The 16,869-nt window shown below is 38.6% G+C and overlaps 1 protein-coding gene across 3 annotated transcripts in view; it reads right to left on the bottom strand.

Annotated features, from left to right (window-relative positions):
- The window catches only part of Grid1 (glutamate ionotropic receptor delta type subunit 1), a 702,171-nt gene that overhangs the window by 113,765 nt on the left and 571,537 nt on the right, over positions 1-16,869 (bottom strand). The window lies entirely within an intron of this gene.

Here is a 16,869-nt window from a genome sequence, read left to right as displayed (position 1 = left end):
CACTTTCTTAAGCCACTGGGACACTTAAGTTCAGTCATTTCCACCAACATGGGCAGGATGAGGCCCATCGGTTGTATAAATAACAATGACCCAAGTGAATAGCTTGCCTTGTATCCTGGTATCTACTGCAAACAGGGACAAGAACTCCCTGCCTGATTTTGCTATACTGCAAATAACATCACTTTCCCTGCTACCCAGGTAGAAGCTGTGTAAATTCTCTGGACTTCCATAACCTCCTGAGGCTGCAGGGTGTCTTCAATAACTGGATGTATCTCACAGTGGCACTCTAACTAGATGGAGAAGACTCTGCTCTGCATTAGGAACATCAGAGGAGACACAGGTGTTCTTGGGATTGCTTCCCTTCCCTGTGTTCCTGCAGAGCCTGGGCAACAATGACCAAACCTTTATCTGGTCAATGATTCTCAAGTTGTTAATTGGAGAGCTGTAAAAAGTGCAGCCCTATCTCACATCAACTAAATCAGAACCCCAGGCCCTGGGTATGGGGACTATTAATGCTTTCTCAGTGATCCTGATATGCTTCTTCTTGGTCCATGGGGCTCTAGCTTGACTGTATATTAAGATCTCTCAGGGGCTTTTTAAACATTCTGAAAGCTGGGCTCCACCTCCAGAGATTCTGATTTAATTGGTTTGTAGTGGGCTAGATATGGATATTTTAGTCCCCCAGGTGATCCTAATACACAGCCAAGATTTTTGAGCCACTGCTATTGATTAAAGAAGTAATTCTCAAACTATAGTGTGCACACAAATCATCCAGGAATTCTACACACACTTTCTGATTCTAGAGCTTGAGATTGTTCATTCTAACAAGTTCCCAGGTGATGCCGTTGCTATTGCTATTGATGATGATCCATGGGCCACCATTTATGTAACAAGGAGTCCTTTAATATATCAGGATGTCTTCAGCAGAACCTACTCTTCATCAGGAATGACCTCAGGAACCCTGATTAACCAGAGAAGAGGATAGACCTGTTCATGGAGCTGTGCTTCCTGGGGCCCTAGAAGAGACACCATAGCTCCACTTAAAGACACTCCTACTCTCCCAGAATTAACCACAGTCCTGATACTTCAGCAGGAGCTGAGCACTGAGCCCTAAGAGATCACAGCTCTAGAAACTGAAGATTCCATCTGGAAGATGCTATAACTCCGAGGTCTAAAGCAAATCATTAGAATGAGATACAGAGTTCTGGAGCCAGTTTAAAAGAAACATGGACTCTCCCGATGTCTCTTTGGACAATACCCACTAAGATCCACTCTATCCTAAACAATAGAGTGGGCAGTGGTGAATAAATAATTTAGTTAAGAGCATGGCCATGTACTCTGAAAGCCCCTGACCACAACTAATTAGTTTGGGTGTCACTACAGGGAAGAGCAAGACCTACCCAGAATTCTAATCAAAGGCATCAAAGATACCAATGTTACATTTTCTGGACCATAGAATAGTGAGAAGGAAATATTATGGCTATTTCTCCATTAAGTCTCAGTAAATAGCACTAGGACACAGAGTTGATTCCTATAGCTGGATTACAGCTGGTTTGAAAAAAAAAAAAAAAAGGAAGAGGTAACTAGACATGGTGGCACACACCTGAAATCCCAGCTGTTCAGGAGGATCACTAATTCAAATTCAGGGCCAGCCTCAGCAACTGTCTCAAAATAAAAAAAAATAATAATAATAATAATACATTTTTTAAAAAGTGCTAAGGGCTGAGGGTGTAGCTGAGCAGCAAAGTGCCCCTAGATTCAATCCCCATTCCAAAAATAAAAAAGGAAAAATTAAGAAAATACAGTCAAGGGATTGATTCTCTATGTTCTATGGGTGACAGCATAGAGCTTGAAACAGGGATGGGTGTGTATTCTTGCTGCCTGCATCTGCATCCCCATAACTGCTTCACTTGGGCACCGGGGCTGCTTAACCCTGATGTGTGGCCTTTATTTCTTCTGAGTATGGGTGGAGTTGTAAAGGTCCCCTTGACCATCTCAACCCTAACAGTTTTGATGGGAGCAGGCAATCTTGTCCTAATGATGATGTGTTAATTCCAAACACTGGATATTCTATTCTAGTCTGAGATGGATTCCTACATCTTTTGCCAAACCTCCCCAGTATGGTGAAAGGGCATCTTAACTCTGTGCCCGTGGCTTCAATAAGCACCTGGTATGGAGCTCTGTTTGGCCTTGATTAGTCAGGCTCTATTGTATGTCTACTGGGATTGTAATTAGGCAGGAGAATAGAATATAGAGACAGGAAGGAGAAATTGGGAAGTCATGTGCTGCTGTGGTTTTGGCTCAACTGTGACAATAGCACAGCCTCTCAATGCCTCCCCTTTCACTGTCTGCTTCTAACCACTGCCTGACTCCAGGCAGAGACATCTTTACCCTTGACACTTGCAACAGTCTTCTTATCAGTCTCATTATTCCCAAACTTTCTCTCATCTGCCCCATTCTCCAAAGTGCCAGTACCTTTACAATAAAGAAGCTCAAACATGAATAATGTTGATTAACATTTCCTACAGAATAAACCCTAATACTTGTAAGCTTGACCTTAAGTAAGACTGTCTTATTCCAGAGCCCACTCCCTCAGCTCCACTTCTGTTTAGTAGCCACAGTAAATTCCCTATCCTTTTTCATGCAAATTGTGTTTCTTCCTGATCTTTGCATCTGGTTCCTTCTGCCTACAATGCTATTTCTCTTCTTCTGGATCTGGTACATTTTTATTCATTTTAAAAATAAGCCTTCACTTAGAAAAGTTTCATATTTACAGAAAAGTTGTAGAAGTTGTACAGAGAATGTCCAGTTTCCTCTGTTGTTAAGATACTAACATATCCATACACTCCACATGCAGTCTCCACTGTTACTGATACTAATGTATCATACTTTAGGATGATGTATTCATCACCACTAATGAATGTTTGGCCCAATCTCCACGATTTATGCAAAGCTGCAACAGACATGATCTCCAGAGGCTTGTAGTCTGAGCCTATGTCTCTGAGCCAGCTGTCAAACCTGGGTTTCTTGCCCTATTCTCTGGGACCATGAGCTGTCCAGTGTCTCACGTTCTTGGTAATTCCCATCTCAGTGTTACAACCTTGCCTCAGACACCATGTTCTTTCTCATCACTAAGATCAACTTCTATAACTGATCTACATTTGGGCAAAAAGATGGGAAGCTGAGTGTTGTGGAATTAGTCAGTAGCTGTGTTCTGGTTGTTCTCACCATTTACGTAAATGACCTCCCACCGCCCACTTGACAGCATAGAGCTTGAAACAGAAGGAAGTGAACAAATGTTTGTTCAATACAATAAACTTCACTCAGATTCCATTTTCTTATCCCTAAAATGGAATACAAATATCTTCCCTGCCTATTAAGTTGAGGGGCTCAAAGGAAAAAATCATTTTGAAATAATCTATTATAAAAAGAACTTAATTAAGAATCATGTAGTAAAGAATCAGGTTATAAAACTAATAACAGAGTAAAATATAATACTGTGCATACAACATGACCTTAATTATGCTTATCAAAAAAAAAGCATTGATAAAAATGGGAGAAGATACATTAAAATGTGATACACGTTTATATGTATTACATATAAATGGAGGAATTATAAATAATCATCATTACCTTCTTTGTGCTCTTCTTACTTTTAATAGGTTTTTTTCACTACTTTAGCAGGAAGGAAAATGAGCTTTTGATAAAAATAACCAGCATAGGTGATTAAGCGAAACCCTACCACATGCACTTTTATGACTGAGGACTGAATGTCAAAGGAGCAGTCAGAGTCAAATCATCTGTCGGTGAGTCAGGGCCCATCTGAGAGAACCAAGTAAATCTGTGCTCTTGCTCCAAGAAGCTGTGGATAGGGGACATTCATCTTCTAGAAAAGGCATATTGCTAGTTTGACCACTGTCTCATATTCTAAGACCTCTCCAAGCTGGTGTAGAGTCCCAGACCCTGTTGGGTTGGGAGACAGGGAAGCATCTACAACTGAGGCCCAAGTTCATGAAAACAAGCAATGTTCCTCCACTAAGAAAGAGAGATGGCACCAAAACATTTTAGTTAACATTCACACAACCCTAATGCAATAAGACCATTTAAATCAAAGTGGAACTTCATAAGAGGAAAAAAAAAAATCCTCCAAGCCTGTTATCATCCTTATCTTTTGGTCTTAAAGTACTTAGGACTTAAAGGTTTTTTGTTTTCTTTTCTTTTAATACCAACTTCTCTCTCCCTGGCCTTTAGGCATTCTGTACCCTGACAAAGAAAGAAGAAACACTTCAAAGTGAAACTCAAATTCTGCCTTTCGAACACATCAAAGTACAACTGTGTTCCAGGATTCGGGATCCTTCATGTTAGACAGGAAAGTTTATTATTCCCTCACATCAGGCTGAATCTGAGAACCCCGGGGCTGAGCTATTCTCCCTATTTCTACAAAGCTGCATGTTCTTACCCAAATCTTCAGAACAGCATGGTAAGCCTTGGTCATTTCTGGAAGAGGCCATCCCTCTGAGCACCCAAAACATAAGACCAGGATAGAGAAAAATATAGTTCAAATGAGAGAATCCAGTGGAAATTCAAACAAAACCAAACAAAAAGCTTTAAATGTATTCTCAACCTTGCAGCCAACCAACACCAAGACCCAGGGTGCCCAGTGCTGCCCACTCTGAACGCTGAGGAAAATGTTTCAGTCAGTGAAGCCCAATGAGGCTGATAGGCTTGATAAATGGGAAGCCAGAAAAACCTTTAGCTCAAAGAAGTCCTGACACTTAGTCATACAGCTCCAGACCATTTGATTTGTACATAAGTGCGTCTACTCTGATTTCCCCTTGTATTTTGCAGACAGAGTTTTGTTTATGAGATCAATGAATTTATGGCCACAGACACCCACTTTTGACAGCTGACCTGTCAAGATCAGTGCCTGAAAAACTAATTTCCAGCACTGTTAAACAAAACGAGTCCTGCCACTATTTGATAAGACAGCTCTGGTTTTCATTCATTGCCGAGATCTGCTCTGCCCAGACCAGCTGCATGCTTAGAGCCAGAGGTCACAGTGCAATCATCACTTGGAAGGAGATAGATGGTTTCCAAATCTGATTATGACAAACAACTGTTCAAGAGACCCGCCAATCAGAGAATAAATTTTATAAACCACTGGTCTCAGGAAAATATATTTCCTGAGTCAATCAGGGTATTCTTCATGCTAGTGTTTCTGAGTTGCAAGATGTGGGGATTTGGGAATAAATGCAGGGCTATTAACCCTAAATGGGACAGGCTTCCTTTGGAAGATTGGGCTTTGTGATCTGCAACTTAGTTACAGAAGTATCTTAAAGTGTCATTTTCATTCCATGGGGAGGTAAGATGAAGTGGGGAGGCAATCCAACCGCTTTACAGCCCAGAGACAGAATGTGACAACTTTGACATAGAAAGTCTAGCAAATTCATGTGGAAGACAGAGAAAGAAGGAAGAGAGACAGAGCAAGGAAGGAGAGGAGAAGGAGCGGGAAAGAAGTTGGTTTACTTAATGCTAAATCTCTTGTTTAATGATATCCAACAAGACAATAGATCACAATACATTTTCACACTTTTACAGCTGATGGAGGAATACTTTGGTGGTAAGCTGGTCTCAGGAAAGCCCTAGAAGTAGGAGGTGAAGCTTTTATGACCATGTCTGTCAGATGTCACAACAAAAGCTGGAGTCCCGTGTGAACTGTAACATCAGCTAAGTGCAGGTGGCCTCAGTTGGGATACAGGCTTCTGTCATGGTGGCCACAGTGGGTTTATCATCGTATCAGAGCAAGGGCTTCTCTTGAACAGTAAGTTTTCTATTAAATTTTCTTCCTTTTGCCCATTTTTATTGGAAAACAAATGGGCTCTGTGTATGTTTCAAGGGATCACAGCCTTGAATGGAAGCAGGATGAAGAGGAATCCATTATCTTTTTTTTTTTTCAGTCAAAACAAATATTTATTGAATATTTACTATGTACAAGACTATTTATAATTTCACCTTCTGTACTTCAACTAGTTCAACTTTATCTAATTGGCAGCTGATTTCTGCCTCTCTTTCTTATCCTTCCCAGATCATCTCACCTAGGGTCTGGCTCAAGCTCCTATTTTCCCATTTTATTCTAATCCAATTTATATTACATTTAACATCTGCTATTAGTTGTAGAAGCTTTTTTTCCCTCACACACATACACACTGAACAGTAGTTGGGGGCATATATTTACCAATTTATACAATATGATTCCTTGAAAATCCCTTTCACCAGAAAACTGACTTACTGTGTGGATCAAGGCTTCATGAAAACCTTGAGGGACATGTGGCTGATCTTCCCAAGAGACTTTTCTCAAGAATTCTGGTACCTTCACAACTTTCCAATTGTCAATTTGTTTGTGTGGTGGGGGGAGGTGTTTGTTTGTTTATAGTACATGAGATCAAACCCAGGGCGTCACACATGCTAGGCAAGTGTTCTGCCACTGAGCTTTATCCCCAATTACCCCACCACACCTTTTTTAATGCTGAGACAGGGTCTCCCTAAGTTGCCCACCTGACCTTGAACTTGCAATTTTCCTGCCTCTTCTTTTCAAATACGTGGGGATTACAAGCATGTGCCTGTCTTGTAAACGTTTCTTTTTTCTAAAAAGTAACAAAATATTTGAAGTTTTATTTTCAAAGATATTATAGATTTTTATTCAAAAGTGCTTTGCCATTATTTTTTATTTGTTCCAATTAATTATACATGACAGCAGAATGCATTTTGATGCACTATACACAAATGGAGCACAACTTTTCCTTTCTCTAGTCATATACAATGTAGTAACATCATTTGTGCCATCATACATGTATCTAGGGTAATGATGCCCATCTCATTCCACTATCTTTCCTACCCTGGTGCCCCCTCCCCTTCCCTAACTCCCCTCTGTCCAAAGTTCCTCCATTCTTCCCATGTTCCCCCCAACCCCCATTATGGATCAGCATCCACTTATGACAGAAAACATTCAGCCTTTGGTTTGGGGGGATTGGCTTACTTTGGTTAACATGATATTCTCCAATTCCATCCATTTACCTACAATGCCATAATTTTATTCTCTTTTAATGCTAAGTAATATTCCATTGTGTATGTACACCACAGTTTCTTTATCCATTCATCCACTGAAGGGCATCTAGTTTGGTTCCACGGTTTAGCTATTGTGAATTGAGCTGCTATAAACATTGATGCGGCTGCATCATTGAGTATACTGATTTTAAGTTCTCTGGCTATAGACACAAGAGTGGGATAGCTGGGTCAAATGGTGGAAACCCATTATCTTGAGTCAGCATGAATCATACATTAATCCAGAACTAATTTTAGATAGTTGATTGCAAGTTTTTTGGTTTTTTGTTTGTTTATTTTTGTATGGGTGCTTGTGCATGCAAGCTGGGGACTGAATGGAAGGAAGGCCTCCCACATGCTAAGTAGGCACTCTATCACTGAGCTCCAATTGCAAATCTTAAGCTTTAGCCAAATGCAGAGGCAACATGTCTAGACACAAACACAAGTTCTCAGCAGCAGAGCACAAGCATCTGAGGATAGTCTATTAATATTTGTAGACAGGCTTCCTAAAGTTAGGTCTAATTTTGAGAGTTCATTTTGGAATTCCAACATATCAGGTCCACTCTGATCCCTGGGAAGTATAAATCACAGGTTGAAAGTCTCTGTCTCAATCAAGTCCATTTGCAAAGGGAAGTGAGCATTTGGTGAAACTTTTACTCTCTTAAAACAAGCACAGCAGAAATTGTGCTAAATGGTCAGAGGGCAGAACTGCAAGAAACTGAGAAAAGGGTGAAATAGGCTGGAAAGCTATCATGTAAGGGAGGTTCATGAAAAACTTTTAGCAAGAATGAGAGAAAAACACTTGCCCAATGTGTTGGAGAGAAAGATTAAAAAAAAAAAAAAAACTTGGAGAGACTCCATTGATTCTAGCAATGTGTCCTTCATGGTGGAGACGATACACGTATCCAAGCCTTAGCCTCTGCTCTCTGAAAGTATTCACTAAAGAGACTGACCGATTCCAGCAGTGCCAACAATAGAGTGAGGACACATAGAGTGAGGACAGCAACAGCAGCAGTTTCACTGCTGCTTAAGATAAAGAAGCAAGGAGATTTTGCTCCAACAACAATAACAACAACAACAACAATGCCAAGTACCTGAAAAAAAAACATACTTTAAAAAAAAATAGACTACAGGAGACTTGCAATCACAAGACTACTCACTGCCCTGCAAGGAGAGACAGGACATTAAGAATGTTTCATCTTTGGCTGAGCATGGGACAAAACCCGTGGTAATTGCAAAAGTGAGCATGAAGAAAAATGATCTGAAATTTTAAAGAATTCTTAAAGGCCTAGTGTAAGTCAGCATGACTGGATTCCAGGAGCTTCAGACTCAAGGGAGATCATGCACACTCTGTTCTATGAAGTCTCCACTAAGTGGAGTGGGAGAAAGAAAAGCAGTATGGTATTTAAAAATTATGGAACAATACCAAGCATATGTATTACCAACGTAGGACTTGCATCAGATATATGTAGGCAAGCTTACAATTGAACTATAAGACAACCCAACTTTTAAAAACAGAAAAAGGATTATTTTTTTCCAAAGAAGACACATGGAATATAAACCAATATAAATTTGAAAATATACATACTCATCATCCTTCCACATCCAAAGATATACACAATAAGATCACAAAGCGATACTGCTAAGCCTCATTAGGATGGCTAATATTCAAGTCAGATATTACCAAGGGTCAAAGAGGATCAGGAATGCAAACTGTACAGCAAGACAAGAAGATGATTTGGCAATTTCTTATAAAGCTAAACATACCCATACAGTGCCACCTAGCAAATCTACCTCTAGGCATTACATAAGGAAAATAGGAAATATGTTCATGCAAAGGTCTGTATGGGAATATTCATAGAAGCTTTATTCACAATAGACAAAAACAGAAAGTCACCAAATGCTGATCAGCTGGTGAATGAATAAACACAGTGTGGTATATTTATATGACAGAATACTATTTCAGCAAAACATGGGTGAAGCTCAGAAGCATTATACTAAGTGAAAATGCCAGACACAAAGACCCCATATTTCATGATCCAATTTATATGACACTCTCACAATGGCAGTATGATAGGTAATGAAAATAGATCAGTGGTTGTCTGAGGTTGGGAATAGGAGGAAGATATCAAATGCAAAGAGGAAGCAGGACTTCTTGGGGGTAATTGAACAATATTTTTAATGTTGTAGTGATTACACTACTGTATACATTTGTCAAAGTTGATCAAACACTGTACACCTCAAATGGATGCATGGAATTGCATTTAAATAGACCTGCTATCTGTGTATCAGTGTGTGAATGAGGAAGGAGGAAGAGAAAGCGAGGGTGGGAGTGGATTTTGAAAATAATGGAGCCCTGTGATAGGGAGTAGCACCAACCTGTTATCTTACCTGTCTGTGACCATAGGGCAGGGTGGACAAGAGGAAAAGATTTCCAAAATAACAATATAACCAATATTATTACACTCAGGTAATGTTGCTTTAACTACCTAAAGCTGAATGGTATCAAGTGGCTGGGAAATTGCATATCAATTTCAAAGAACTGGATGTATCTTCACAAGGGTTTAAGAACATAAGTGCAATTTTACCTGAAAATAGTTCTATGGTGTTGTGGGAAAAAATAGATTATAAAACATTTTATACAGTGTGCTACAACTTATTTTAATGCTTATTTCTTTTTGTGAGATGGTGCACATATACACCTAAAACACAAAGGTAGCTATCAGTGGCCAATTCTGGCATGGGATAGAGCATTGGGACTACAAAGAATGTTCATCCTTGCACAATGCAATCTTGTAATGTTTGAATTGTTTTACAGAGAGGAAGCATTGCTTTTATAATCAGAAGGAAAACAATAAAGCAATTTTCATTTTGAAACTGCACTGTGATCTGGTGTATAACTGTAATGTTGGTTTTGTGTCTCTTTTTAATTGTTTTAAGTATACTGGGTTTCTCTAAGTCAACTGCAATTTCTAGCAATGGCAGTGTCTGAGGTGGGACACAGTGGATTGAAATTCTATATCTTCCATTCATGAGCCAGGGTGACCTCTGGCAAGTTACTTAACTGGCCATGTTCTTTCTTTGGGCTCAAGCATCCTTATCTGTAGCTTCCATCAGAAATGAGTTATTATTATGGACAATAGGGTTTATTTTCCTCTCAGGTCTCTATGATGCTCAGGCCCATATTAACAGCTTGTGAAATTCTTGTGGTTTGGATAGACTAGAATTAATGGCACTACACACACTATTCATCAGTCTGAATTCTGACAAGACATGTTCCGCCAGGCAGTTCTATGAGTTCCCACATTGGGGGAAAAAAAAAAAAAAGACAGGTGTCTCCTGTTAAACTCTACATTCTTGGCCATCTCTTCTTCCTGGAACACCCTCCTCTTCCTTTATTCTCTGACTCCTACTTATTGTTTGAAAATCATTTTCAATATCCTTCTTTGCATCTCCAGGAGTAAGTGTCTCTCTTTGGCAAATCCGTAACATTCTGAAATCCTTTCTCAATATATTAAAATTCACAAATAGACTATATCTCTGTTAAGGTAGGAACGTTCTCTTCTTCATTTTGGTACAGTTAATAAAATCTTATTAGAAAAATTAATAAAATTGATCACCCTTGGACACTTGCTCATTAACTAGCTATGATTTTATGTTTTTACAAACTCTAGCTTTGTAAAAACCTATATATGAAGCTCTGCAAAAGGCTTTCTCACTCAGTGCTGATTTAAAATGGTTGAAAGTTTGGGGGCTGGATTTTCCTCTTTGCATGGTTTTTATGTTAAAAAATTATTTTAAGACTTCTAGCCACGGAAAAGTGTTGCCAAAAATGAGAACCCAATGACATAAATTAAAAAAAAAAAATAAAACACCACCTTACATGTCTTTACCCACCCCCTTGTTAGTGTGTGAACCAGATGCATCTTGTCTTGGGTTCATCCCTTATCGATTGAATCAGTGTCTGTATTTTAATAAGATCCCAGGTGACAGATAAGCAGAGTAATGTTTGAGAAATAGTTACTAGATCATGGTACCATTATTTTTGTCTAGGACCATTAGGACCTGTTTTGATCATCTCTCAATTCCTCTCTGTCCACCTCCTAACTAACCTCCACTCAGTAGCCAGAGGTTTCTTTTTTCCTGTTGTTGTTGTTCTTTAAAAGAAAAAAAAAAAACATTGTTTTCTTTTGCCCTCCTTAAAATTCTCAAGTAGTTTCCTACTAAGCTTGGATTATCCTTCTGAGACCTGTATGACTCACCAAGACCTGGACCATGTCTGACCTTCAAACGCATACTGGATCACCATATCCACCAACACTAGCCCCCTTTCATTTTCACAAGCTGAGGTCCTTTCTGCTTAGGAACTTTGTGCATGCCCTTCTCTTTCCTGATTCACATTCTTTGCTTGGCTCTTTCTCATCTGGTGGGTCTTGCCTGAAATTCTACTGATAAAAACCTTCCCAGGTCATTCATCCTAAATACTCTGAAAATATTCTCAAATACAGAACTTTGCTCCTTTCTTTGTAGCTCTCAAATACTGTAACTGTAAAAACACCCTCCATGATAGATGTTTGTTTTGCTCACCATAATATACTAAAAATCTGACAAAATTTCTGACTGACAGCATACACTTAACAAGTACTTGTTTAATAAACAAGTAAATTGAAGATCTAGTCCAGGTGTAAGTAAACTTTCCCACAAATGACTAGAAAGTCAATATTTTGGGTTTCTTGGGTCATATGGTCCTTGTAGTCAACTAGTCAATGGGTATAGCTAGGTTCGAACAAACTCTGCTTTCAAAAGAAATGGGAGGCTGGATTGAGCCCAGAAGCCATAATTTGCTAATTCCTGATGATCAATATCCTTATTTCTATTGTTTGCTCTGTTTAGAATATTCTCCCTTTTAATTGCCCTTTCCAATCATGTCTCTTTTCTCAAGGTTTACTTTGTTATTTCTTAATTCTTTGAAAGGTTATGTTTTGAGGAAGCTCCATTTTATCCCTCCAACCAGAAGTGACAGATCTTCCCACCTCCTTAAGACAATATGCTTACCCTTCTTCACGGCACTGAATCACATTTGGATTCCCCTGACAGTTCCTGCAGCCAATGGTATATTCTAAAGATGTCGGTGACAAAATTGCCCACTTCCCATGCTCTTCCATATGTCATTTCTCCTCCTCCTATTAAGAAGTAAAGTCTAATTCACCCTCTTTTAATCTGGTCTGAATTTGATTCTATCTCTGAGGCTAGATTGGAAAAGGCTAAGATGCTTCTGCCCAGTTCTCTTGAGATGCTTTCTCTAGGATAAAACTCTGTACCCTTGACACCTTTGAAAATTGGGGCCAGATAATTTTTTTCCTTTTCTTTTCTTTTTCTTTCTTTATTTTTGAGAGGAAGGGGCTGTTCCATGCATTACAGGATGTTTAGCAACATCCCTGACCTCTTTCAACTAGATTATCATAGTACTACCCCAGTGTGATAATAAAATATATCTTCAGATATTGCCTCAAATCCACTGGAGGGCAGAATTACCCCCACCCCTACCCATTGAGAACCACTTATCTAGGGGAATCCAGATGCTATGCAAAAAGCACAACCCTAAGAACATGCAGCTGAAAAGACCACAAGTAGATATTCTGCTTGACAGTCTCTTAAGGGTTCGGCCTTCCAGCAACTCAGGCAAAGTAGTAGACATGTAAGTAAATCCATCTTGGACTCATAAGACCAACCTATCAGTCAGGAAAGTCCTACCAATTAGCCCCAAAATCAGAAGAATTGCTAAGCTGAGTTCTGAGCAAACTTCTAACATATAGAATCCATGATATACATGATTATATCCATTGATAATATTGAGTTTTAAGTCATTTGTTACATAGTTATAGTGACTTGAACAGCATTTGGTACCTGGAAATCTGATGTTACTATAAGAAAAAGTACAAAATGTGTGAAATATGCTTTGAGACTGAGTAGAAGTTACAAGACCCCTAAGGAGATTTATGGTAGATATAAAACTCAAAGAAATTGACTGTAAGAGTTCAGGGGAAAATATTGGAAGCTAGAAGAAAAAGTGCCTTTGTACATAGTGGTTGAAAATTAAGAAAATCTGTCATTGGCAATAATATGGATAGTAGAAATGATATTTAATAAACTGATGAATTTAAGAAAGAGTTTTAAACATTCCTTTGTTCTTGCTTATCTGTTTATCATAATGCATGCACAGATGCATAGTGTTTTAGTCAACTTTTTCACTGCTATGACCAAAAGACCTGACAAGCAAAATTATAGAAGGAAAAGTTGCGGGGGGGGGGGCACATGGTTTCAGAGATCTCAGTCCATAGATGGTCAACTCCATTGCTCTGGACCTGAAGTGAGACAGAACATCATGTTGGAGAAGTGTGGCAGAGTAAAGCAGCTCAGGACACTGTATCTAGAAGCAAAGAGACTCTGTGCTCATCACAGACAAAATTTAAACCCCAAGGGCATACCCCAAAATTTAAACCCAAGCTACCCACCTCCTCCAGCTACACACTACCTACCTACAGTCACTACCTAGTTAATCCCTATCAGTGGATTAATGCACTGATTAGATAAGGGCTTTCACAACCCAATCATTGCATGTCTAAACTTTCTTGCATTGTATCAGAAATGAGCTTTTGGGGAAAACCTCATATCTACACCATAACTCACAGATAGTTCATAGGTGAACTAAAAAAAATGATATTTTCAAGCAGAATTTAGGAAAAAATATATAGAATCTAGGCTTAGTTAGGTTAAAGACATAAATTATTTTTCATCTTTAATATTTTCTTGCAGAAAATTCCAAAAATAAGACAGTTTCTCAATTCATAGATCAAATCCTTCAGACTACCCAGAAGAATGTTCCAGGAAGCCAATGGTCTGATAATCAAACTCTTTCTTAAGCCCTCATAAATATTTAAGGTGATGTATTGTAGACCTTTCAGAGCAACAAAAGATTTCTACAATCTTGAAGGTACATATCACAGACATTGTCTGTTAAACAATAGAATATCTTAAATCTATAACAGCCTGTTAGGAAGCCCCAGCTGAAGAAGAGGGTATCAGTCTGCTTTGTGTCACTTTAAAATACCCAGCAAGAACAACTTTGAGGAAGGAAAGTTTATGTTGGCTCATAATTTTAGAGGTTTATTTAATGGTGAACTGACTCCACTGTTCTGGGCCCAAGTAAATCAAGACAGGAGGGCATGGAAGAGAAGCCTTGCTCCATTAACAATGGACAGGAAGCAAAGAGAGAAAGAGAAAGGGGCCAAAGGGATGGTGAATCCTTCCAAGGCACACACACCCCTGCCTATAGTTGTCACCCAGTTAGTCCATTCAAACTAAGGTAGGCACATTAGGTTATAGTTCTCACAATACATTGGATTTTGCCTTCCTGCATTAACACAGAAGTTTGGGGGGACACCTCATATCCAATTATAACAAAAGCTTCTCTCAAAGAATTTATAAGTATGCTATCATCTATTGTAGTAAGCAATCAATAAACTTAACAAGAAGTCCACATAGTTTTTAAAGGAATTATAATGGCAGAAGTATAGCCAGGTTAAGCTAAATGGGTTGGAGAGAAGGTAAAATGAAAGACACTTAGATCCTTCAGTCTCTGTGGGTAGGGATCATCTGAGAAAACGATTCAGCTGTAATAAAAAATTGAAAAATTATTTATAAATCAGAATCAATAATCAATATTTCAAAGGATAGAGTAAAAAAACAGAGAACCACTTTCTGGAAGTAACAAAGGCCCCTAATCAAGGAGCCCATGACTTCAGCCCAGCTGAATATTAGAATTGCAATATACAGTGATCACTATGTGCTTCCTAATTCCTTTCTCCCTCATGGGTGAGAATATTTATTTCAGCCATCCTCACTGGTTTACCTTGTATATTGAGCATGAGAGTCATATAATTTGACTCTTCATATTAGGATCCAAGAATCTGTATTCAAAGATCTTCATCTGTCTCTCAATCTGATTTAGATGGTATGATCTAGGACTATGAGCCAAAATCATAATGGAATAAGACTGTGGTATTCTTGAAGAAGGGAGGTGATATGCAAACCTGTTACTTTGATATGTGAAAACTTTGCTTTTTCAAATAGAATTATTTTTAGTTCTGATAATCAGTTTGAGTAAATATTCCATTTTTTGTTTGAGAAGTGTATGGCCAGAAGTAGCACTTATAGAAGAAGATTCTATCTTCCAAAAGTAGCAATGACATCACCTATGCATTATTTCTTCTAGAATGTGACCTTGTCACTCTTCCCTCAACATTCAGAACCTTATTCCTTTTCTCTCCTTGAACCTTAATCGCCTTTGCTTTTAATTAATAAATTTTGATTATTAATTATATCAATACTAGAAAACAATATTTATTATTTGAGACAACTGACTTAGTCAATTTGTTTGTCCATTCTGTGTCCCATTATCATCATGTGAAATCTGGGGGGTATGAATTCTTAATATCTACCCTTTTCACCTTTGAAACCATATATGAAAGAAAGAATTGAAAGGTATGAAATGAAACCAAAAAGTGCATATTGTATCAATAATACTAAAAATCATTATATAAATGACATTATATAAATCAATGGTTATTAATATTAAATCAAGATATATTAATAAACAACATGTGATTTCTGAAGTACATCCTAAATGCACATGCATTGTCCACTTGGTTCCATTGCAGTCCTTAACCTGGGGAAAGCCAGCCACCATGTACGAGACTCAACATCCCAATACTACCATGCCAAAGAGGCTGCATGTAGATAGGAAGATAGTTTCAGATGAATTCAATCTTCCAATAATCTTCACCAAGGTACCAGGAATGGGAGTGAAGCCCTCTTGAGCCCTGTTGAGTACAGCTAATGACCTCAGTTGATGCCACAAGAAGCCAAAGTCACCTAACCCCAAGGTTGTAGCATCAGTGAAATAAAATATAATTAATATAACATAATATAATTATTGCTGCTTTAAGGCATTGAGTTCAGTTTCTGATGCATTTGCCCTCGTGCTCGTGTTTAGAGCAAAGGCTGGTTTATTCCTTTCTCTATTCCCACTGCATCTAAAATAATGCCTCCCATACAAGGTAGATATGTTTACACTATACAAATTATTGTTACACACATCTCTCAGTGCCACCAACACTTTGTGAGTTAGTAGAAAAGGAATTATTCTCAGGTTTGCTGGTTAAGAAACTATGATTGAGAGAGGTCAAGTGTCTTCCTGTGTCTCTATTAAATAATCCAAAGAGGTTGTAAACTCAGGACTTTCTAAATTCAAGTACAGTGGGCATTCCTCATTAAATGCTCCCTCTGTACACTGCAGCATCTATATAAAGTTTTGCTTACTTAATGGAGAAAGAAAAAAAGAAAAAGTTAGGCAGGATAGGAAAGAAAAACATTCCTAAGGTTTTAATTTAATTTACGGCGATAGAATCTTATCTGAATTCTGGGGCTGCTGAGGAGGCCAGAACCTAGTCACATTCCTGAGGTCAGCATTTTGCCATTTTTCCTTCCCTTTACATTTTATTTGCTGTGTGGGGAATCATGCCACAGCAATGGTCCACCCTGGAAAGCTCACAGGCCTCAGGCCTCCTCCTGCTTGTCCCTTCCTCCTAGCCCCACACTTTAGAGGTCTCACCAACTACATAGAAAACAATTGACTCTTATTTCCCCAGCACCAGAGTCAAATAATTATTCTTACCCAGAAGGCAGCTGTAAGAGAACTAAAACTTT

This window comes from Ictidomys tridecemlineatus, chromosome 1 (assembly GCF_052094955.1).
Source record: "Ictidomys tridecemlineatus isolate mIctTri1 chromosome 1, mIctTri1.hap1, whole genome shotgun sequence".
Classification (NCBI taxonomy): Eukaryota; Metazoa; Chordata; class Mammalia; order Rodentia; family Sciuridae; genus Ictidomys; species Ictidomys tridecemlineatus.
Note: the sequence above shows the minus strand (reverse complement) of the source record. Positions and strands in the feature narration are given on the sequence as shown.